General features: G+C 46.0%; 1 protein-coding gene across 2 annotated transcripts in view; it reads left to right on the top strand.

The window, feature by feature from the left end:
- The window catches only part of PRAG1 (PEAK1 related, kinase-activating pseudokinase 1), a 119,565-nt gene that overhangs the window by 24,462 nt on the left and 71,281 nt on the right, over nucleotides 1-23,822 (top strand). Inside the window, exon 1 of one of the 2 annotated variants that reach the window (XM_083718376.1) lies at nucleotides 12,927-13,195. The exons of the other annotated variant lie outside the window; for it this stretch is intronic. The gene's annotated coding sequence lies outside the window, so the exon portion shown is untranslated. Of the gene's footprint in view, nucleotides 1-12,926; nucleotides 13,196-23,822 lie in introns of those variants that run through there. 2 annotated transcript variants of the gene reach the window in all.

Raw genomic sequence — 23,822 nt, 5'->3', positions numbered from 1 at the left:
CGGGGGGAGACAACATACAGCGTGAGCACTGTCACGCTGCATTTAATCCAATATTTTGTTTCTCACGGGGGGGGGGGGGCATCCAGAGCCAGGGCCTGAAGGCTGAATGTGTACAGTGGGGAAGAGGGAGAGCCCCCAAATTCCTCTTCCCTCAACCTCTACACATGCTCACCCTGAATGGAACTTGACAGGTGTACAAACCACATGCAGAATTAGCTCTCCAGGACCTGCTCCAGGAAAGGCAGGCTCTCCAGTCGCAGATACAAACAGGGCTCTCTCTCAGGGTTGTGGGTTCCATTCTGAAGGAAATCAGCCCTGAGTGCTCACTGGAAGGACAGATCCTGAAGCTGAGGCTCCAATACTTTGGCCACCTCATGAGAAGAGAAGACTCCCTGGAAAAGACCCTGATGTTGGGAAAGATGGAGGGCACAAGGAGAAGGGGACGACAGAGGACAAAATGGTGGGACAGTGTTCTCGAAGCTACCAGCATGAGTTTGACCAAACTGCGGGAGGCAGTGGAAGATAGAAGTGCCTGGAGTGCTCTGGTCCATGCGGTCACGAAGAGTCAGACACAACTAAATGACTAAACAACAACAACAACATGATTTTTTGGACCATGGGGTGGGGAACCTCCAGCCTGCAGGCCTAATCAGGCCCACTAAGGGCCCTAATTTGGCCCACAAACCCTTTTTCTCAGGTGGAACTCAACTGCCCCACACCAAATGATGATAGCTGGGGGGGCAGGTACTTTGTGACTGCAAAGGTGGGTTTTGGGCTGCCCCGGATTGTTCCTCTACATGAGGGGATTGTGTCCAGTGGCTTTTAAATTTGGTACCACATGCAAGGCAAGCCAGGATTGGTTTGATCCTGAGTGAAGCAACCCTCTGACACAAATACAGTGGTACCTCTAGTTACGAGCTTAATTCGTTCCGGAGGTCCGTTCTTAACCTGAAACTGTTCTTAACTAGAGGCGTGCTTTCGCTAATGGGGCTGTTGCACCACCAGCACACAATTTCCGTTTTAATCCTGGGGCAAATTTCTCAACTCGAGGTAACTCTTCCAGGTTAGCGGAGTTTGTAACCTGAAGCGTTTGTAACCTGAGGCGTTTGTAACTCAAGGTATAGTCATACCTCATGTTACGTCCGCTTCATGTTACGTTCTTTCAGGTTACGTCCCGCAGCGACCCGGAAGTACTGGAAAGGGTTACTTCCAGGTTTCCCGCTCGCACATGTGCAGAAGCGCAAAATGATGTCATGCGCAGAAGCATGTGCAGATGCGCTGCTGCGGGTTGCACTCTTTTCATCTTGCGAATGGGTCTCCAGAATGGATCCCGTTCACAACCAGAGGTACTACTGTACGACTCTACTTGAATCCCAATTAATTCTGGGCTTTTAACACTGGCACTAACTGGGTCCAGAAATGCCTCTCACATTTCTTTTATATTCCAGGACAGTTTTTCAATGTGAAGGGCACCCAAATACAGTGGTACCCCAGGTTACGTACTTAATTCGTTCCAGAGGTCCGTTCTTAACCTGAAACTGTTCTTAACCTGAAGCACCACTTTAGCTAATGGGGCCTCCCACTGCTGCCGCTCCACCGGAGCACGATTTCTGTTCTCATCCTGAAGCAAAGTTCTTAACCTGAGGTAATATTTCTGGGTTAGTGGAATCTGTAACCTGAAGCATATGTAACCTGAAGCGTATGTAGCCTGAAGCGTATGTAACCCGAGGTACCACTGTAAAGCAAGCGCTGCAGTATGATCTAGTTCAGATTTCTACATTGCAAGGGGTTAGACTAGATGACTCTTGGGGTCCCTTCCAGCTGTACAGCTCTATAATTCTAAGGGGGAATTTCAGAGGGCGGGGGGGGGGACAAAGAAGCCCTGGCCTTTGTTCTCAGGACTTTCTTTGTTCTCAGGACCGAATTTTCCACGCTTCGTCCGCTGTATGTGAATTGGGCCCTCTATAAATATAAGAAGGGCCGTGGGCTCAGCAACACTACACTTGGCTTACAGGGCAGCTGGGAGCACCGCAAAGTTAAAACAAAGGAGGTTTAGAAAACGGAAAGGCCCAGTGCAAAAGGCTTGGGTCTCCTGGGGCCATCCCACAAGAACACCCTTGCTGAACATGCAAGGAATGTTCTGGCTCCTACTTTGATCAGTGGGCTGAAGTTTTCGGTATCTGAAGAAACCGGCTCCTGCCTTATTTAAAGACAAAAGCACAAAAGAGGAAATGCTACTACTGGAGGCTGTAGCCATGGCAGGGGGAGGAATGCAAGTGGGTCAGCCGCCCGAGCAGTGACTGTGAACTGGTAATTCAATCACTTTCCGACATCTGATCATTCCTGAGCTAAGTCTGAGAAATGTTTAAGAATGAATATATATATATATATAGGCAAGAAACAAAGAGAGGGGAAATAAAGGGAGCAATGGGGTGGGAGGAGGGAGGAGCGATTTACCTTTCACAGAGGGAGGGAAGCATCTTGTTTTGCGCATAAGGCCATTGGTAAGATCCTGCTGTGCAAGTCCGCAGCCGCACGGTGCAGCCGAGCGACTCTCAGCGCAATCCTATACATACCTGCTCCATAGGAAGCGACGCCGGGTTCCGCAGGGCTCATTCTCCGCCGGCAGGGGCCAAACTAGATATGCGCTTAATGCGCGTCTAGCAACTATGCACCTTGCTTTTCCTTAACTAATTGCAGGCGCAGAGGGGAAGCCCAATTCTTGAAGCAAAGGCAGAACATGAGGAGTCGAGGTTTGTTTCTTCCTTTCCTTACTGGTGCCAAGATGACTGTGCTGTCATCATCAGCTGTGACGATGGCAGAGATATCAAAAGTGATGCAAAAGGAGCAGGGTGTTGATGTCACCGCATGAAGATTGACAGCTCCCTAACCCAGTATATTTAAACTAAGCATCGCAATTGAGCTTTGGGGCTGAAGTTGATAATTTTTTTCAACAACAACGTACTATACCAAAGGTTTCCTGACTTTAAATAATAATAATAATAATTCAGTTTTAATTTACTTTCAAACATACAGATCCAGTACTTTCCCAATACACATATATTTTGACTCCCACCCCCACCCCTTTTGCAGTTTCTTATATTATTAATTCTTAATATTGCATTTCCCCTGTTATTCCAAATATTAAATACTCCCTGATTTTTCTTTAATATTACATTTGACTCCTTGTTTTAGGTTAATCCTGCTAATGAATTTATATGTGTACAAAAACATTTCAGATATTCCACAAATCTTCCCCATCCTTTAATAAAGTACATTTCTCCTTGGTTTCTTATGGTTCCATTTCGGCATAGTCCATCAATTTGATCTGCCACTCCTCCTTGGTTGGGACAGAATCTTCTTTCTGTTTCTGAGGGATGAAAGATGGAGGGAGCAGGTGAGGGTTGCAGGGGCAGGGAAAAGGAAGGGAAGGAGGCAGATGGGCAGGTGGACCTATGAAGGAGGAGGAAGAGGGGAGGCAGAGCAGAGCAGACCTGACCTCAATGGCAGTGGCAAAGAGGGGAATCTTTTTGAGCTTCTGGTCTGTTATGTACTCAGTGGTCTGTGTTTGCCTGAGCTTGAGTCTGGACTAAGGATTCTGAGCCCTGTGTTCTGATTCGATACATGATATCCAATCACAGAACATTTCAGGATTTGGACCTCTGCCATTGGCCCTTAAACTCTGAGCTATGATTCGCAGCTTGGAAGTTTAGATAACCAATCATGTTGGGAGTGGGAGTGGCCCAGACCTTCAGAAGTGTATATAAGCAGTTGTTTCCCCCTGTTGTTAAGTTCTGTTAGTTCAATAAAGGTTTTTGCTGTTATCACTGTGTCTTGCCTTGTGGGAGACCCACCTACACTTCATGGTCCATGGTCTCTTCCGGCTTTGGAGTTGCAGATACAGCTCCTTCCCAAGGGCACAAGGAAGCCTAGCTATGCTTCTGTCTTAGAATTGTAGAGTTGGAAGGGACCCTGAAGTTCATCTAGTAGTCCAACCCCCTGCAATGGAGGAATATCCATACAGTGGTACCTCGGGTTAAGTACTTAATTCGTTCCGGAGGTCCGTACTTAACCTGAAACTGTTCTTAACCTGAAGCACCACTTTAGCTAATGGTGCCTCCTACTACTGCCGCGCCGCTGGAGCACAATTTCTGTTCTCAACCTGAAGCAAAGTTCTTAACCTGAAGCACTATTTCTGGGTTAGCGGAGTCTGTAACCTGAAGTGTATGTAACCTGAGGTACCACTGTACAAGAATCGAACTTGCAACCTTGGCATTATTTGCAAGGTACTCTTCAGCTCCTCACATGGTATGTCCCCAGGTCACAATTTAGGAGGGACTGCTTTAGCAAAAGTGGCTCGTAATGTTTGGGTGCTTCAGAACTTTGACTTTTCAATTATGCTGCTTTGTAACTCTTGTGACCTCAGTCATTCGAAAGAAACTGCTTTAAAACCATCCCGGTACCAGCAGCAAGCGACCTATAGAGATGTGTGTTACCGTCTTTACAAATAGGCATTTTAAGGGATTGCCACGATAAACCACCATTAATCCTCAGACGGGAAAAGTGATATTTCAAAAACTGGTTTGGCAGTAATTGTGAAACCCACACTCTTTTCTAATCATTTCCTAATCCCAATGTTATTGCTGGCATAGGACCTTAAAATGCAGAGACTGTAGGACTCAAATCAGCAGAGGAGTGACACTTTGCAATCATTAGCCACATCAGTGAGCCCTTTCCCTACAGTAGACCCACACATGGCCAGTTCTCCCAACCTAAACTGAGGCCTGGCAGAAATGCTCATAGTGTACCAGGCTCTCCCTTTTAAAACAAGAATGGCATTGGAGTGTTAATCTTGGAAACAGTCTCTAAACTTCTAACCCAAACTTCCGTGGTGCTTCCCTTCAAAAATAATGTAATAATTTGGGTGTTTTCACCTTCTGGGACTTTACACTGCAGATTGGGGTTGGTCTTTTTATTATTATTAACTTTTCCTTTAGTCAATCCCTTCCTACCGGAAAATGAAACCTATCCAAATCCCCTTTTGTATAGTTGAAAAATGAAAGTATCCCTCCAGAATGGCCAGATGACCCTTTGACCTGTGATTCAGACACCAGTTCGGTTTTGAAATAGTTGAAATAGTGACTTGAGAAAAAACAGAAGGGTTATGAATGTGCCTGTTAGAGATGGGGCGGAATGATTTATGGAGCTTTTATCAGTCCTTTGTACAAGCCAGAATTGCAGTGCTTTGGGGCTGAGAAGTCCCGCTCCTTTCTAGCTACAGCACAAGGTCGCTGCAGTTCCATCCCCTGACATGACCATTGCCCTCTTCCTCTCACTGTGAATGCCTTTTCTCCCACGCTTGTAGGAGAATGCTGGTAGCATTCTCTCTGATTCTAATATTAGAAAGACCACTGGTCCATATAGCTCAATACTGAGCACCTCCAAGCAGTGTTTTGTTTTGTTTTTCTATAAAAAAATTGTTTTGGGTACCTTCATTTTGACTCAAGAAAATCACCATTTTATAGTTCAAACCAGGAACAGTAAATGGACAAAAGTACAAAGAACATTCCACACTGCTTCACACATTAAATGCTCACTTCCGTCTGAGACTCAAGAAACACTGGGAAAGGAAAGGAAGCCACCATCAGAGGTGGTAACAACGAAACTGACCAATCACCATGGTCGAGTCCAACTCCTACTTCACACATTAAACGCTCGCTTCTGTTTGAGACTCAGGAAACACCGTGTCAAGAAATGAGGCCACCATCGGGGGTAGCAACAGAACTGACGATTCACCATGCTAGAGAATAAACTATTTTTTTAAATTAAAAAAATTAGTTTCTTCTCCGGTTACATTCACAAAATGTTTAGGACTATGCGTCCCCCCAGAAAAAAAGTACTGCCTCTAGGCATCCTTTTTATGTGCATCCATGATGTTTGTGTTCATGATAGTATCAGGACAGCTGTACGCAATCCCACTTTCAATATCATTTGCACCAGCAGACGTTTCAGGGTGGGCATAATATTTCTTTTCTAATCCGTGTATGTCGCCTTGCCTCCTGCTGAAATCTTGTACCACAAACGTTCCAGGGTTGTTGTCGTTTTGGTCCCTCTTTTGTTGCGCTGTCGTGCAAGAGTGCTCCTTCGCAGCAAAAGGACGTGTGGATGGGCCAGGATCCTTCCACCATGGATCCACTAACGTTGGGCCAAGGATATGTTGCAAAATGAAGCTTCAAAAAAACCACAGTCTGGAAGGGCTCATTGTCTGTGCTGACAGGTACAGCTCTCCAAGAGTTTTTGGGGCGATGTGGGGCTTGAACTCGGGACTTCCTGCATCCAAAATATACACCCTTCCCCTGTAAAAGGTAAAGGGACCCCTGACCATTAGGTCCAGTTGTGGCCGACTCTGGGTTTGCGGCGCTCATCTCGCTTTACTGGCCGAGGGAGCCGGCGTACAGCTTCCTGGTCATGTGGCCAGCATGACTAAGCCGCTTCTGGCAAACCAGAGCAGCGCATGGAAACGCCGTTTACCTTCCCACTGGAGTGGTACCTATTTATCTACTTGCACTTTGATGTGCTTTCAAACTGCTAGGTTGGCAGGAGCAGGGACCGAGCAACAGGAGCTCACCCCATCGCGGGGATTCGAACCGCCGACCTTCTGATCGGCAAGTCCTAGGCTCTGTGGTTTAACCCACAGCGCCACCCCTGCCCCTACTCTTCCCCTGAGCTACAGCCTATTCCCTAACTGAGCAGCTACAGCGATGGCGGTGGGGCTTAAACCACAAACCCTACAGCCCTTTTGTACTCACTTTCCCTCTCTGTGCAAGCAAAGACTGAAAGGGGCTATTGTGTGGCAGCAGGTCCCTACGATAATAGCCAGTTCTCAACATTTCATCTCTCTATCACACTAAAGCATTGTGATTCATGTAGCCGGAAAGAAGCAACTCACAGGGACACAGGAGCCATGGTAAAATTCTTTTTTTACTGAACTGAGAGTCAAACAAGAAACCTGAAGCCCAGTTGCAAAGTAGGCTAAGATTAAAGACTTGCTCTTCCTCATCAAGAAACTGAGATCATCTGGCATAGGGAGTTCACGTGCTTTTATTTCCCCTCTCCAGTATAAGTGAATGCTTCTGATGGAATGACATACAGTATGTGTAAGGAGTTCAGCCTACACTCAAGTAGGACCCTGGCAGAGACACATGCCCGACTGGCATGTTCCCTCCCTCCTGGTCGATCGTTCGGGAGCTTCAAAAGCTTTCTTCAGCCCGAACATCACAGCGACCGATGCCAAACGACACATCTGCAGAGTTTGCGCATCATGCCTGTGACAGACCTCAGCAACTCAGCATTTTGGCTAATCTACTTTATTTGCATACAAACACACACGGAGCACTGCAAGGTGGCTCCCTCTCTCTCTAGTATCAGACAGCAAAGAGAGAAAGAACAAAGGACAATAGTCCTACTTCACGGAACACAGTAACACAAACATCCTGTCTCCGTCACTTCCCACTCTGTGGAGTCAAAACATATACCGTCATGTGAAAGACAACAGCACCATAACTGCGATCATAGAGCAGGAATTCTAACAGTATGTATGTGCACACACTTCAAACCCTCTAAGTGTCCCTGTTTTGCAGGGACAGCCTCAGAATTACCATCCTAGCTTCTGACTTGATCCTGGAATGTCTCTATTTCCTCCACCGGTGCTGCCACTGCTGAGCTCGGGGAGGAGGATGAGCCGGCACTTGTCCCGAGCAACAACAGTGGCAGCTGTGAGAGAGCATCCCGTAGCCTCTCCATGGCTGCTGCTGCCAGCCTCCTGCCTTGCGCAGTTTGTAGCCGCTACTGCAGCCCGAGCGAGGAGGAAAGGCTGCCTCTGACAAGGCCCTGCAACGCGCCAGATTTGCGGTGCAGACAGGGCCGCTGCCCTGGGTGAGAAGGAAGGGGGAGTAGAGCGGAGCACGAGGAGTCTTGATTTTTTTTTTTATTTAAAACAAAAACGCTTTCTGTGTCTGCATCTAATCTTGCCCTTTTCTAAAAGTTATTTATTGCTGTGTGTTTCTCTTTTTGTAAATTTACCAAGAATGAAATGAAATCGGGATCAAGGGGTTTTCTCAAACAGTGGAGCGAATAATAATAATAATAATAATAATAATAATAATAATAATAATAATTTATACCCCGCCCATCTGACTGGGCTTCCCCAGCCACTCTGGGCGGCTTCCAACACAATATTAAAATACAGTAATGCATCAAACATTAAAAGCTTCCCTAAACAGGGCTGCCTTCAGGTGTCTTCTAAAAGTCTGGTAGTTGTTGTTCTCTTTGACATCTGGTGGGAGGGCGTTCCACAGGGCGGGTGCCACCACCGAGAAGGCCCTCTGCCTGGTTCCCTGTAACTTGGCTTCTCGCAGTGAGGGAACCGCCAGAAGGCCCTCGGTGCTGGACCTCAGTGTCCGGGTAGAATGATGGGGGTGGAGACGCTCCTTCAGGTATACTGGACCGAGGCCGTTTAGGGCTTTAAAGGTCAGCACCAACACTTTGAATTGTGCTCCAGCAGATAAAAAAGACATTGATTGCTTCCAAATGAGTGGTCACCCTGATTGATTTTTGCAAAATTGGTGAGGTTTATATGATGTTGTTAAGTGGTGGTTCTCTTGCACTTTCCCCTGTAGTTTTCCATTTATTTTTTGGAAGCTGATGTATTGTGCAAGAGTACTTTGTTGTTGTTTAGTCGTTTAGTCGTGTCCGACTCTTCTGGTAGCTTTGAGAACACTGCCCAACCATCTCGTCCTCTGTCGTCCCCTTCTCCTTGTGCCCTCCATCTTTCCCAACATCAGGGTCTTTTCCAGGGAGTCTTCTCTTCTCATGAGGTGGCCAAAGTCTTGGAGCCTCAGCTTCAGGATCTGTCCTTCCAGTGAGCACTCAGGACTGATTTCCTTCAGAATGGAGAGGTTTGATCGTCTTGCAGTCCATGGGACTCTCAAGGGTCTCCTCCAGCACCATAATTCAAAAGCATCAATTCTTTGGTAATCAGCCTTCTTTATGGTCCAGCTCTCACTTCCATCACTACTGGGAAAACCATAGCTTTTACTATACGGATCTTTGTTGGCAAGGTGATGTCTCTGCTTTTTAGGATGCTGTCTAGGTGTGTCATTGCTTTTCTCCCAAGAAGCAGGCGTCTTTTAATTTCGTGGCTGCTGTCACCATCTGCGTTGATCATGGAGCCCAAGAAAGTAAAATCCCTCACTACTTTGCTGTTTATCCCAATGTACCCGCTTTCTTTGCAGTGGTTCAGGAGCATGCACTCTTATTGCGCAAAGGGCGTATACCAGGCTCTGCCTTAATGTGCGAGAGACCTGCGCAGAAGGGAAGCAGTCTGGAAGTGCCAACTGACATCACCTCCATCAAATGTAGGTCAGGTTGTTCAAATACATTCCTTTGTGCTCAGGTTTTTAATGGCGTTCTTTTCTGAAAGCACAGCTTTACCTCTTATGACTATGTATTCTGGCTTCTTGCCTAGTATATATAGTGTCTTTCATACACCCATTTTGGGCTCCACCTTCTACTGATATGTCGCCAGAAGAAGAATTAGCCTGCAGGCCATACAAACAAGAAAGGTTACCTGTCTCCATCATACAGAGTCCTTGCTGTTCTGAAAGAAATCCTTTTAAAAACTTTACATTCTAATCCAGTTACATGGTATGATAGATTTGTGGGGAAACACCCCCCTAAAAACCCCCTAGAATTTAATAAATGGTAGGATTTTGATTAATTGGGATATGGATGAAAGTACAATCTGCAGTACAATCCCTGGGTTGGCTACCAGCCTGGCTGGCCTTGCAAAGAGCAAATCTGTTAACACAACAAAAAAGGTTGATGGGCCATCTAGTCCTTTGGCCTGGGGAGACAGATGTTGCCAAGGTGATGGGTGTGTGTGTTTGAGATGACAGGAAAAGGGAGTCTTGAGCAAGGATTGCTGGGAAGAAGGTAGAAGAAGATTAGGATCCATCTTGGGCAGGCTGGCTGAAGGCTGGCTGCACTGCTGTGGGGGACAAGCCCCTCTTGAAACGACCATGCTAGACTCCCTCCATACAGACAGAAGGTGTAAATAGGTGAATAAACCTTACTTCTTAAAGCTACGACAGTCTCCACCGCGTCTCAATAATCCAAGGGACCACAGACCCTGGGTGAGTACTTGGAACCCCATGGACTCTTGAGGTGAGGGGAACTTTTGTAACAATATGTTTGGCCAGAATCAAATGCCCCCTTGATAACACAGAGAATACAGGGCAACAGACTTTTGCAGAAGGAACTATACAAAAAGAAGATCAGTCAATACATTACAGAGGTCTGCCACTCCTTACAGACACTTAGTTGAAATGGATGTGAATATTTCCACAGATTCCATGCACAGGCATGAATGTGAACGTACCCAAGGCATGATCCAGCCAAGTTAAATCTCCAAAGCAGTTCTGGGTGTGCTAAATCCTGCCCAAATGTATCCCATATTCTGCTACAACAGGAATGGTCAATGTGTGGGCCTCCAGTGGTTGTTGGACTCCAGTTCCCATCAACACCACACATCACAGCCAATGGTTATGGAGGATGGGAGTTGTAGTTGTAGAGCCATCACTTTGCTACAAGAAAAGCTACATTCTGCAGCTTGTACCAATTATGAACATTTTAGGTGTTATCTTATTTTGCACAATTCATTTGTATACTGTACGTAATTCAGTAGGGCTTACAGTAGTACCTCAGGTTAAGAACTTAATTCGTTCTGGAGGTCCGTTCTTAACCTGACACAGTTCTTAACCTGAAGCACCACTTTAGCTAATGGGGCCTTCTGCTGCCGCTGCACCGCCACTGCACAATTTCTGTTCTCATTCTGAAGCAAAGTTCTTAACCTGAGGTACTATTTCTGGGTTAGCGGAGTCTGTAACCTGAAGCGTCTGTAACCTGAAGCGTCTGTACGGTACAACTATATTCCCAACTATTACACTTATTTAGTTATTAATTACACTGCCTTTCCTCCAAATAACTCAAGGTGGCATACGTAATTCTTCCACCATGCAATTTTTCCTCACAACAAGCCTGTGAGGAAAATTATATTGAGAGATTGGACCAAGATCACTCAGTGGGCTTCATAGCTGAGTGGGATTTGAACCTAGATCTCGTTGCTTCTAGTACAACGCTTTAACCACGACACCATGGTGTGCTGTGCTGAAATATCATTGGGCAGCAATCTTATAATTGTTTAATGCCGGCTGGATCTTGCCCGTTGTGAGAGAGTGGCGTCTGAGGCATGTTAATATCACTGATACTAAGCTGGTCAGGACTTGCCGGTATACCTCAGTGGCATTACAAGAAAGTCCCACCAAGCTGCAACATGCAGTCAACAAAATTAGCAGCTGAGGCAAATTCTGAAAGAACCGTGCCGTTTGATGAAACGAGGAGCAAAGCACATACTTGTAGCAGACTGCCCTGGAGAATTAGATAAGAAAGGCTAGAACAAAACAAGACCTCTGCTAGACAAATCCAGCTTTGAAAAATATTTTATCGTTATCCTCGGTGATTTACAAAGCGATTAGTTGGTATTCAGTTTTGCAAGCATAGCTGTCACCAGCTGGGATTCGAAAAAGTATGCATCACTTCAGGCAGGAATTAGTCACAATAGCATCGTCTGGTTCACAAGATGTCCTCGAGGGAGTCAGAGAGAGGATCAGGCTCGTACAATTGCAATTTTCTGGTTGCTAGCTTTGTCAGTTCATGCAGGGTGGACTTGGGCCTTTCAGATTTCAGCGGCGCCCCCTGCAAAGCCAAAATCCAGTGTTTCTCACACCTCTTGTCTTCTGTTCAGTATGTGCTCTATGTCACAGTTGCGCTGCCCTAAATTTGCCTCTGATTCGTGCACCAAGGGAATAACTAGAGAAGAAGCTACAGAGGTGGCAAAGGGATAAATTCTTCTGCTAATTCAGGAGGCTGCTGCTTTCATCTACAATGACAAAAGCCCAATTCCACAAGTTAATTGGGAGCAGAATCTATATAACTGCATGCTCCTAGCATCCTAACTCTCGTAGGACCTTAGGACCAAATCCACGGACTCCCTGCACTTTTCTGGAGGACATGGAAGTGAATCCGTGGGACTACCTGAAAATGTTTGCAGGTGTGAATGGTATTGAATGTGGGATCCAATTGACTTCCCCAATAGCAGAGGAGCACAAATGATCAGGAAGGTGCAAGAAGTCCTTGTTTGGCTTTACCTGTTTGGGGCTCTAGCGCCACCTACTGTTGGTCTCCATGTCTTCTGTCCTACAAGTCCTAATAGGCAGAGGCGGAGCTAGCTGCTCCGGCACCCAGACTGGTTTAACCCACAGCGCCACCTGCGTCACTGAAAAAATAGTACTAGAGTACTAAAAAAATACTAAAGTAGTATGACAAATACTATTTTAATTATTTTGTAGGAGACATTTCAGCTGGTGTGGGTTTGTTTTTTTCACCCCTGTATATCTAGTCAGATGCGCCTATTGGAAAGTATTAAAAGCTGCATTTATTCTCTGCACCTTGCAAATAGCACCACTGACACTTCTACACAACCAGCAATAGGAATGCAACCCTGCAAAGTTCAAGTCAAATACCCTGAGCCGAAGACTGCCTGGCTGAGTCAAGCTTCAGACATTGTTCTGTGATTTATTAAGGTAATTTGGGTTAATGTTTCACAGCAGTGCGTTTATATTAATCTAAATGTTGGGTGTGGGGGAGTGACAGGTTGCAAAAGATCCCTTATCAGCCTTCCAGCTCTAGAGTCTATGAGGATTCTTGTATTTCCAGATGCCTCCTCTTGTCATTTTCAAGGTTCTTCAGCTCCCCTTTGCAAAACGGTCAGAGGGGAGTGGTCAGAGGGAGAAGACTGGCAGGAGGAGGAGTCAGGGCTTAGTGAGCGGGGAGACTCTGTGGCAGAGAGCAGCCCAGAATCAGAAACTGAAGCAGGAGAAGAATCATAAAAACAGAGAGTTGGAAGGAGGCCGAGAGGCAAAGATGGGTCAGGCTTATGAAGAGGCATGAGGGTCTCCCCACCATTCCAGACATCCGGCCTGAGGATTTACCAATGACTGGTGCCTAGCCTAGCGTTGCTTCCCTGAGTTCGGGTTCTGCCATGATGGGCTGCAACCACCGCCCACCCTAAGACTGGGTAAGTGGCCATTAGCAGCCAGTGGCATGAAGAGAGAACATTAAAGACTCTCCTCCCTGAAAGAGAGGGGAGTGGTTGTGGGCGGGAGCCCGAGCACCGCTCCTAGCAGGGGGCGTTTGCCCCCTGCCTCCAGCTCACCTGGCTGGCACTCAATCCCCCCCCCCCGGTGGCCATCCAACCAGGTGCCACGGAGGGGGCGTGTCCAGCAGCCTTTATGCTGCAGCGCCAGCCTCTCCCCGGCCTCATTTCTCGTCACAACAGTAATGGAGGTGGGGAGGAGAAGCCAATCTGAGGTACCATTTTTATCACCTCTCAATACGCAGGCGCATGTACATCCAGCTCAGGGATGTCTCTTGGCTTCAGGCGTTTTCATACTACCTGTGTGTTGGCTGTGGCTGATGGGAGTTGCAGTGCTGGCTGAGACTGATGGGAGTTGTAGTCCAAAACATTTGAAGGACACCTGGTTAACCAAGGCTGCTGTACACGTTTCCAGGCTTATATGGGAATGGCAAAGGTGACTGCAGCAGCCGTCATACTTGGTGAGGAAATTTATGAAAGGAATCCCAAGTCTTCCCACTGCATATATAGAATTCCTGCCATGTGGTATTGAGGGTAAAGGTAAAGGGACCCCTGACCATTTAGGTCCAGTCGTGACCAACTCTGGGGTTGCGGCGCTCATCTCGCTTTATTAGCCGAGGGAGCCGGCGTACAGCTTCCGGGTCATGTGGCCAGCATGACTAAGCCGCTTCTGGCGAACCAGAGCAGCGCACAGAAATGCCATTTACCTTCCCGCCGGAGCGGTACCTATTTATCTACTTGCACTTTGACGTGCTTTCGAACTGCTAGGTTGGCAGGAGCAGGGACCGAGCAACGGGAGCTCACCCCATTGCGGGGATTCGAACCGCTGACCTTCTGATCGGCAAGTCCTAGGCTCTGTGGTTTAACCCACAGTGCCACCCGCATCCCAGTATTGAGGGTATCACCCCTTTAAAGGAGCTATAAGAATTATAAACAATAATTATTAACAGCACACCTGGAGATTATCGTGACAATTTTACACACACCCCAACACTAATTTGAGCAACCAAACAACGGGGATATTTATTTCTTCTCTATATTGCCTCCAGTGAATAATAACACACAGAGAATTTCCCCTCATGAGGTCTCACATTATCTTTATTTCCCCCCCTTTGTTAGGAAACACATAGGCTGGAAGTGTTTGCTTTTCCTCTGGCCTTATCGTATTTAATTAAAGCTCTTAAGAATGTTTCTGATAAAGTAGTGAGTAGACTATTCTGTGCCTTACGCAAACAACAATTCTCCCACAGTCGATGCCTTAAGAAAAGCCTTGGTGAGGGGCGAATGCTGCAGTTCGAAAGGGATTAATGGGCAGAATGTGACTTGTCACTTTCTAGCCATTATTATCAATATCCACGAAGGCTATTTCCATCAAGGCTGGCTCCCAGTTAAATTTTTCTCATTCTTGAAGTTCCTGCCCTCATCCTTTTAATCTGCTCTTGCCGGCTTGTGGCAGCTTCAGCCTGTCGTATGTTTGTGTGTGGAAGTCAGACAATGTTTGCAGCCCAATCCTAGGTGTGTTTTCATACTGAAGGAAGTCCCACCATGTTCACTGGAGCTTACTCCCAAGTAAGGGACTGTTGAAGACTGCAGCCTCTGTTTTGAAATACGGGCCGCCTCAGGCAGGTGAAGGGCTTGGTGGGTCAGAATAATTAGCATGATATCGTTTTATGCATTGCCAGAAGAGAAAGCAAAAGGAGACACAGGTTTGTGTAAAATGCACACATGCTAATTTATCTGTATAGATGCAAATATAGAAATAATTACTATGGGAAGTAATTACTCACTCCGGTAGTGAGTCCCCTCAGCAGAAGCCGTGCAAAGTAGACTCTTCAAGGGTCCCTATTTTCCAGGGACAGTCCCGGATTTACAGAAGCCATTCCAGTTTCTGATTTGATCCCGGAATGTCCCACTTTTTCTTAGGACATCCCTATTTCCATCAGGAATACAGGAGTGCCTGGTGTGCTCTGGTCCATGGGGTCACGAAGAGTTGGACACGACTAAACGACTAAACAACAAAATTTCCATCAGAGAAATGTTGGAGGGTATTGAATAGGATGTCCCTGTTTTCATTGGAGAAATGTTGGAGGGTATGCAAAAGGGTTTCCACTTGAGCAGCTGGACTTTCCACCCTCGCCTCCCCCTGTGCACTGACCGAGCCAGCAGTAAATCACACTTAGCAAGCTGAAGTTAACTCTTTACAGTCATACCTTGGGTTAGATGTGCTTCAGGTTGAGCATTTTCAAGTTAGGCTCTGCGGCGACCCGGAAGTAACGGAGTGCGTAACTTCCGGGTTTCGCCACTCGCGCATGCGCAGGCACTCAAAATGATGCCATGCGCGGAAGCGGCAAAACGCGACCCACACAAGCGCAGACACGCAGTGGTGTCTTACGTTTTACTCAGGATGCGAACGGGGCTCCGGAATGGATCCCGTTCGCATCCAGAGGTACCACTGTATTAGCAAAACAGGATCGGCACAGGAGTGTCAGGCTTTCCCCCCATGAAACAATTGCTGAGATTAAGATCCCTGCCTCTCCACGGCCGGCTATGTCTCCTCCTGTGGCATTCTTGCCCAAAGGTCTGCTGGGCCCACTAGGTTACAAGAACCAGAGAGGCAATCTTCTCGGAACAAATGGGATCATTTGTAACAGGAGGAACACGCCTCGTTAAAGTGTGCCTGTTAACGTTCCTAGGGTGTTTGGGTGTGTGGGTGTTGTGTTATCAGATATGCTTCTCTCCAACCCCCACCATTTGCCACTGAAGCCACAGAACCCTGAGGGTCAGCATTCATCAAGTTTACGACACTAACCCTTTATCTGTTTTGGCAATCAGCTGGCTCCTATTCTTTGTTTGTTGTGAAAACAGAAATCTCCCCCCCCCCCCCCGCAAGCCAGCTTGTAAGCAAACGAAAGAGCCACGATTGTACTCAGGTGTGGTGCTTTCTTCTTAATGTGCTACAGGGAAAAAATGGAGGCAATGCTCCCAGTACGTTTCTGAGCACAATTCAAGTACAAATCTTATAGAGCAAAAAATACGGTAAGTTAGGCTTCGAGAAGCCCAAGGTTGCATAGTGGGCTTTGTGGAATTCGAACCCACTGTGTCTTGATCTAAGCTCAACACTCCAGACACTATATACTTTCCATGCGAGTGTTGCAGGAGGATCCAGTCTTGTGTGTGTGTGTGTGTGTGTGTGTGTGTGTGTGTCTCAGGTCAGAGCTCTGTCTCCACCTTTGGAGACGTAGATCTAACGCATCTTATGGCACCTTTTCCCATTCTGCCTGATGGTGTGTAGTGTCACACACACACACACACACACACACACACACACACACACCACTGCCAGGACTGCCTACGCCTGCTTCCCTCCGTTTTCAAATGGACACACTGCAGAATCAACCTCCTCCCACGAGCTTTTATTTCTTGAATGAAATCACTTTCTCAAGAAGTACTTTTCAGGGCCAAATATATATATATGTGATAGATCTAGATTGTGCAGTGGTACCTCAGGTTACAGACGCTTCAGGTTACAGGTGCTTCGGTTTACAAACGCTTCAGGTTACAGATTCCGCTAACCCAGAAATAGTACATCGGTTTAAGAACTTTGCTTCAGGATGAGAACAGAAATTGCACAGCCACGGCGGGAGGCCCCATTAGCTAAAGTGGTACCTCAGGTTAAGAACAGTTTCAGGTTAAGAACGGACCTCCAGAACGAATTAAGTTCTTAACCCGAGGTACCACTGTATATGGACTGTGTAGGGAAAATACTCAGTCTCCATTGATTCTAAAATAAAATGCTGTGTGTGTAAGCAGCCTAAATCCATGGAGGGCACTGCAGATTGCTTTAATGTGGAATGCATTTCCAAATTGGACAACTGTGCTGCCCTAAATCAGAACACTTCAGCCAACAGATATCTCCCCGCACAGCCTTCAGCCCACAACACTCACAGCAATCAGTGTATTTTGATGTGAGCAGAGGGAACCATTTTATTTCAAACCTAGACAGGCTATGCCAACATATTTCTCTGGGGGAAGTTGTTATCTGCAATCTTTTACAAAGGAAAAGGGAAGCTAACATTTATTGTGCAGTATTTGGAGCCTTGGTAAGGACTGTCTCGGTTATATTCTTTATGTCCCGGAACACAGAGATGAGAGAGAGTGTGTATTTTATTATATTATATTATATTATATTATATTATATTATATTATATTATATTGTATTGTATTGTATTGTATTGTATTGTATTGTATTGTATTGTATTGTATTGTATTGCATTGCATTGCATTGCATTGCATTTTATTATGGGTACATAATGCTTTGTCCAAGGCTAACCCCTAATTTGAGGGTGTCATCCATGGGTAGCTAAACTAAGGCCCGGGGGCCAGATCCAGCCCAATCGCCTTCTCATTCCGGCCTGTGGACAGTCTGGGAATCAGCGTGTTTTTACATGAGTAGAATGTGTGCTTTTATTTAAAATGCATCTCTGGGTTATTTGTGGGGCATAGGAATTTGTTCTTTTTTTTTTTCTTTTTCTTTTTCAAAATATAGTCCGACCCCCCACAAGGTCTGAGGGACAAACATATTTATCTGGCCCTCCAAGGCCCTAATCACTTTGGTGGTGGGTCAAGAAAGAAAGAAAAATGACACAATGCTGATACAGTGGTACCTCGGGTTACAGACGCTTCAGGTTACAGACTCCGCTAACCCAGAAATAGTACCTCAGGTTAAAAACTTTAGCTCAGAATGAGAACAGAAATCACGCGGCAGCAGCGGGAGGCCCCATTAGCTAACGTAGTACCTCAGGTTAAAAACAGTTTCAGGTTAAGAATGGACCTCCAGAACAAATTAAGTTCTTAACCCAAGGTACAGTACCACTGTATAGGCAGAGGACAGCACCCTGATGGAGAGAGGCAGATGACTCCATCAGATTGATCACTTAATGAGCGGAGATTGAGAGCGATAACTCCACTACCGTGACTGATTTGCACAGATCAACTAAGGCTGAGGGAGGTTGCCTGCCTCTTTGTGTGTGTGTGTGTCTGTGTGTTCTGTGTGTGTGTGCAGGTGAGTGTATGGAGTGGCCATTTGCTCTCCTACTTTTGAGGCTTGCCAGGTTCTGGGAGATGGGTCTGGAATGCTTTCTAGTGACAACATGGCAGCCAGCTGCTGCTCCAACTCTGCCTGCTCCTCCTCTCCCATTATTTCCCAACTTTTCCCCTCATCTGCCTGTGAGCTGTCACCTCCTGCAAACCCCTGTTGTAAATCTATACTGTCTTCCTCTTTTCCCTCCCTGGAAGGCTCAGGATGAGAAGGCGGTCTCCACCACTCCTCCTTGGCTATGCACAAGGTGGCCACGAAGGAGTTATGAGCACCTGATTGGCTAGTACCTGTGACATCTTGAGGTTCCTACAGTGCCCTTGTTAAACTTTGTACTGTGAAAAGTTAAAATGACAGCCCCCCCAGTGGGGTCTGGGAAATTAAAATAACAGCTCACTGATCAGAGTACTGCTGCTGCCCACCACATCTACCAAATAAGGCCAGCATGGGCTTTGAAGCATGGGCTTTGAAGACACTAGAACGCAGGACGAAAAGGAGAAATGTGCTAAGAGAAAGGCACGTTTGGCAAACCATCACCATGATCAACTCCCACCTGGAAACCCATGTCCCCACTGTGGAGGGACGTGTGGATCCAGAATTGACCTCCACAGTCACTTATGGACCCACTGTGAAGACCGTGTTCATGGAAGACAATCTTACTTGGCTACGAGTGATCACCAAAGAAGAAGACTATCTCAATTATATAAGAACAAACATACTTCATTTTTTATTCTATGTTTAAAGGAAAAGCCAGTGATGGAGATGATAGATAGATAGATAGATAGATAGATAGATAGATAGATAGATAGATAGATAGATATAGATAGATGATAGATAGATGATAGATAGATAGATAGATAGATAGATAGATAGATAGAGATGAGATAGATAGATAGATAGATAGATGATAGATAGATAGATAGATAGATAGATAGATAGATGATAGATGATAGATAGATAGATAGATAGATAGATAGATAGATAGATAGATAGATAGATAGATAGATAGATAGATATAGAGATGATAGAGATAGATAGATAGATAGATAGATAGATAGATAGATAGATAGATAGATAGATAGATGATAGATAGATAGATAGATAGATAGAGATAGATAGATAGATAGATAGATAGATAGATAGATAGATAGATAGATGATAGATAGATATAGATATAGATATAGATATAGATATAGATATAGATATAGATATAGATATAGATATAGATATAGATATAGATATAGATAGATGATAGATAGATAGATAGATAGCAGGGTCCTACCAACTCCTATCAGCTTCAAGATATTCCTTAGATGTAGGTGAGGTTATTTCAGAAGGCCTATTCACTATATGAAAGGGTTGTTTGCTTCTTACTTTCAGACCAGCTTAGGGTCATGATGTGGATGGTGTGACTAAGAATTTTGATGAAAACAACTGCTTTTGTCCTTCCTGTCAGCTGCCCACAATCAGAGAGAGAGAGAGAGAGAGAGAGAGAGAGAGAGAGAGAGAGAGAATTTGTGTGTGTGTGTGTTTCTTGTATCTGACTGCCCCACAGCAAAGAGAATCAAGAGGAAATATTCTCTTTGAAGTCTTTGTGCTGTGTGCTTTAAAAAAAAAAAAGGTCTTAAGGCAGCAGCGATGTGTTCTTCAAAGAAGACAAGCCAACTGGATATAAAAAGCACCCATGTTCTCCTATACCCACCTGTGCAGCAGACCACATGAATTTTTTACCAGCAAAGTCTAATCAAAAAGCGCTTCTAAGGAGAATCACACGGAATGGAATGTGTGTTGGGGAGGGAAGGAAATGTCTCTTGAACAGAAATTCCAGTGTATAGAAATGCCGGCTGGGTAATCTTGAAGCCATGTCCTGAATAGCATCTCTGTGCTAATTCCTCTGTCCTCAGAAAGACAAAACAGAGGACTGTAGTCCAAGATCTGGTTAGTTATTTGAAATCAATATGTGAACTTCAGCCTACTACTGCTCCTGGCCGTGTGCCATGTTCCTTCCGTCCCGTTCTGCTTCCTCCTTAGCTCTCTTCAGATGCCTATTCCCACCACCACTCCCATCATGGAGAACCATGTAGAGAGGAGCATCTTGGGTCCTTTTCTTGGTCCCTCTTTTGCTCTTAAAGCTGTTAGGAGATCCCCCATTCCCCTCACAGGGCTACAATTCTCAGAGTTCCCCATGCAAAGGGATTGATTGTTAAACTTATCTGGAAATAGTAAAGGTAAAGGTAAAGGTACCCCTGCCCGTACGGGCCAGTCTTGACAGACTCTGGGGTTGTGCGCCCATCTCACTTAAGAGGCCAGGGGCCAGCGCTGTCTGAAGACACTTCCGGGTCACGTGGCCAGCGTGACATCGCTGCCCTGGCAAGCCAGAGCCGCACACGGAAACGCTGTTTACCTTCCTGCTGGTAAGCGGTCCCTATTTATCTACTTGCACCCGGAGGTGCTTTCGAACTGCTAGGTTGGCAGGCGCTGGGACCGAGCAGCGGGAGCACACCCCGCCGCAGGGATTCGAACCGCCGACCTTTCGATCGGCAAGTCCTAGGCGCTGAGGCTTTAACCCACAGCGCCACCTGCGTCCCATCTGGAAATAGTAGCACCCTTAAAAAAAACCCCACATCTCCCAGAATTCATTGCTGTTTACAGTTGTATCACAGCGCTTTCAATGCATGGTGTGAGAGTGTTCCTTCCCCACCACAAAATTCCATTGCAATGTAATTAGTGGAGAGGAGTAATAATTTTGAATCACAGGTACTTCCTTGGGGATCTGATCAAATAGAGCTGCTCTGTACGCTTTTGAAAATTTTAGCCCCTCTTTTGCATTTTTACTGTATCGCACGCTTCTTTGAGCGCATTTATGTGGAAAAGTGGGAGCCAGAGTGAAGTAATCCATAACAATTCCCTTTGTATCTCTCTTGTAAATGCATATTGAGGGTGAAATGATAGATCATGAATAACTCAGATTACCTCAGGTCTGCTCACAGGGGCAAACCTTGGTTTGTTGTTGTTGTTGTTTAGTTGTTTAGTCGTGTCCGACTCTTCGTGACCCCATGGACCAGAGCACTCCAGGCACTCCTGTCTTCCACTGCCTCCCGCAGTTTGGTCAAACTCATGCTGGTAGCTTTGAGAACACTGTCCAACCATCTCGTCCTCTGTCGTCCCCTTCTCCTTGTGCCCTCAATCACTCCCAACATCAGGGTCTTTTCCAGGGAGTCTTCTCTTCTCATGAGGTGGCCAAAGTATTGGAGCTTCAGCTTCAGGATCTGTCCTTCCAGTGAGCACTCAGGGCTGATTTCCTTAAGAATGGAGAGGTTTGATCTTCTTGCAGTCCATGGGACTCTCAAGAGTCTCCTCAGCACCATAATTAAAAAGCATAAATTCTTCGGCAATCAGCCTTCTTTATGGTCCAGCTCTCACTTCCATACATCACTACTGGGAAAACCATAGCTTTAACTATACAGATCTTAAATCTTGGTTACAGCTCCTTCTTTTGGAGCCAGCTGAAGCACGAGCCTGGATCTGGATGACACACTAAACCAAACCATGGTTTCTCACAGCACTGGCGGAGGAACAGGAATGCGGAGGGAGTGGACCGCTCCCGGCACCACTACTCCAGTAGGGTGCCACACCCACAGGCAGTGCACCACGCCCCCAGAACATGCGCCATGCCCTCGGGTGGCCATGCCCTGGGAGCGCCCACCACGCCCACTGGGGCCACCAGCCACGCCCCCACCTGCTCTCCACCCCTGGTAGCAGAGCATGCAGCTTCGCCACTGCAGTGCAGCAAAATGGTCAGGGAGGGGAAGAAAGTTGTGACCATCGCCTCTCTGGAAACCCACATGCTTGTGGGTTCATGATGTGAACCATAGGTGCTAAATAAAATTTTACACGCTCTTTCATGACAGATTGGCCACTGTGGGTGAAGCATACACGGTTACCTCAGACAGTACTCAAATGGTTACTTATTTTTCAGTGGTTACCCCAGTGTTATACCTATGAATTAAGGCTTCTCTCACACAACAGGGAAGGGGGTTGCTTTGTTTGTTTATACAGGGAAAAGCCTCTTTGTTGTTGTTACAGCTGAGAGCTACCACCACCTTGTGTATACCTCTTTGTTTAGCCATTTACAAATCTCTCCTTTTGCTCAAGTAGCTAATGAGCAGCCCTGCTGTGCGGAGTTGCTGAGGTTGTTAGCATATCTTCAGAAGGAATAGTGGTTACATAGCGCTAGCTGCCATTCCTACTGAATGTCAATCTGGTCCCAGCCTGTGGAATTTCCTAAATACATTTTCTCACCAGGAGGATCCTGTCTGATCATTCCAACCCACTCATTACATTTCCTTCATCCTTTGGTGTTGAGATGATACAGAGGCCACAGGAAGTGAGGAATCTGTATTTTGGATGTGCATATTAAGCAGAAAAAAGGGGGGGAGTATATTTATATAACAGTCTCACAAACCTCCCAATACAGAATACAGTGGTACCTCAGGTTAAGTACTTAATTCATTCCGGAGATCCGTACTTAACCTGAAACTGTTCTTAACCTGAAGCACCACTTTAGCTAATGGGGCCTCCTGCTGCTACCACGCCGCCGGAGCACAATTTCTGTTCTCATCCTGAAGCAAAGTTCTTAACCTGAAGCACTATTTCTGGGTTAGCGGAGTCTGTAACTTGAAGTGTATGTAACCTGAGATACCACTGTAGTCATTTGAGAGTTCTCTGAGGCCTAAGTGTAAAATTTAAAACATTGTACTGGGCATTGGTGTGTGTAGTTGAGGTCTGTACCTTTTGAGTGAAGTTACAGGTCTCCAAAGGACCATCTTCTCTCCAGGATGTGTGTGTGTGTGTGTGTGTGTGTGTGTGTGTGTGTGTGTGTGTGTGTTTTCAAGGTCACGATTCCCAGCTCAGCATATTTCTATCCACTGCAAGTTTCAAATTGCCAGTTGCTTGAGTGATAAATACTGTTTATATAATTGGATTAACAGCTCCTGTTTGTCATTCGCTCATCTTGCAAATGTTCCTTTTGGCAAGTAGTGCTTTACTACCTGGGACTTGATGTAACACAGGCGGGGGGGGGGCAGAGTATACAAAAATACTTTGATGTGGCCTGTAGCTTCATTTGAAGCAATCAAAATGGATTCAGTTCTTCAAGAGACTGAACAAGTCCTTACCCATTCATTTTCACTTGGGAGAATTAAGATTCTGCCTGTGAATCTCCTTCATCTGTGCAGCTACCTTTCTTTCTCACGCAAGTAAGAAAGAGGTTACATTCCGTGCCTCGTCCGCACCAGTTTTCTTCCCTTCTTTGATGATATTCATTTAAAAATAAATGCAAGAATGCCGACAATTTCAGCTGTGCAAAAATAGGCTCTGCAACTTTCTTGGGAGCAAGTCTCTTTGAACTTAATACAGTGGTACCTCGGGTTACATACACTTCAGGTTACATAC

Source organism: Podarcis gaigeae (assembly GCF_964106915.1).
Source record: "Podarcis gaigeae genome assembly, chromosome: 17".
Taxonomy (NCBI): domain Eukaryota; kingdom Metazoa; phylum Chordata; class Lepidosauria; order Squamata; family Lacertidae; genus Podarcis; species Podarcis gaigeae.
Note: the sequence above shows the minus strand (reverse complement) of the source record. Positions and strands in the feature narration are given on the sequence as shown.